Source organism: Octodon degus, unplaced genomic scaffold (genome assembly GCF_000260255.1).
Source record: "Octodon degus isolate 3935 unplaced genomic scaffold, OctDeg1.0 scaffold00005, whole genome shotgun sequence".
Taxonomy (NCBI): Eukaryota; Metazoa; Chordata; class Mammalia; order Rodentia; family Octodontidae; genus Octodon; species Octodon degus.
The window spans coordinates 31,115,013-31,116,501 of record NW_004524581.1 but is presented as its reverse complement, the minus strand read 5'-3'; positions in this window follow the sequence as shown (position 1 = coordinate 31,116,501).

The following is a 1,489-nucleotide window of genomic DNA, read 5'->3' as shown; positions in this document are numbered from 1 at the left end:
GGGTGGCCTGGGGACCCGACCGCCAAAGATAAATGTTAGTTCAGTGGCGATGGCCACGTTTCCCCCAGAGCATTGGACCAAAAGTGACCTTCGGGCTCCGGGGGCGACCTCTGAGGGACAGAGAGACAGAGAGCACAGCTCTGGCCCAGCTCGGCCAGGCGGGGTGCCTCGCTAGGTCAGGGTGTTCTCCACGCAGTGTCAGGGCACAGGGAGGGCAGTTGCAGGCGAAATCTGGGGGACCCCACACCCCACACACCGCCGGACCCAACAGGCGACAGGCTACAGGCGAGGAGCGAGCTCCCTCTGCACCCACTCTTCTCCTGGGTGTTCTCCTGGGTGGGAGGGAGTGGGAGTAAGAGTTCCGGGGGCGACGAAGGGGGGCAGAGGTTTAGGGGAGTCGGATGGACCCAGATTATTCCACTGGCCCCATAACGGGCGGAGGTCTTGGCGCCCGCCGGCAGCAGGGGGCGGCAGAGGCAGGAAGATGCGCGGAGCTGGGCGCGCGCACGAGCGAGGTCCCCACGGCGCCGGGGCTACCAGCGCACCAACCTGTGCACGGGGGTTCTGGAAGCCCCCGGAGGCTTCCTGGGATCAAGGAGAAAGAGGTCCGAACGCCCCGGGGTTTAGACCTTGGGGACAGGGACTTCCGCCGCGGTGCCTTGGGGTCGGTCGGAGATCCGCAAGAGAAGCTCAAGGAGCCATGCACGCCGCCTCCCAGGGCCGGGGTCGCCCTGCGGTTGCAGCCGCGAAACCCGACGCCTGCAAACCCGAACACGCGGCCTCCCCTTCCCCAACCCCGCAGCCAGGCGTCGGGAGGAGCGGGCCGCCAGGACGAGTCCCTGGAGCAGCTTGAGCCGCCACCTGCCGGGTCCCAGGGGAGCCAGGGGGAGGCGGGGAGCAGACGGCAGGGCCGCAGACGCTGACCTAGAGGGGACCCGAGCTTCTGGCTGAGCCCTCACGGGCAGCTTGGGGAGGAATGGGTGGGAGGAGATGGGGCGAGGACCGAATATTCGAATATGGAACGAACGAACAAGCGGGCAGCCCTGGCTTTTATGAAGGGTCGTAGGCCCAAGGGGAGGGACGCGGTGAGCAGAGGTGCAGTGAGCAGAGGTGCAGTGAACGTCACGTTAGAGGTGGCCTTCAGTCCCCGCATTTAGACTGGACCCCCTAAGGTTCCTTCTGGCCCGGAAGCCCCTAAAGATCTTGGGGCGTTGTAGTTGGAAATCAGTCACACACACCCAGGCCAGTGTCAGGACCCTGGGCCAGAGGGACTGAGCCCATCTGATGTCCCCCGGGCATCTGGGCATCAGTTTGTGACTGTGTCCACCCAGCCTCGCGCCCTCTGGGCTGTTCAGGGTCGGGGTCAAGCCGCCCATTCCTGGTAACAGCTCAGCTGCAAAGAGCTCATGGGTTTGGGAGACACTGAAATAACAACGCAAGTACCAAGGCAAACGCCAGGAGCAGACAATCACATTATTTAACCATTAGA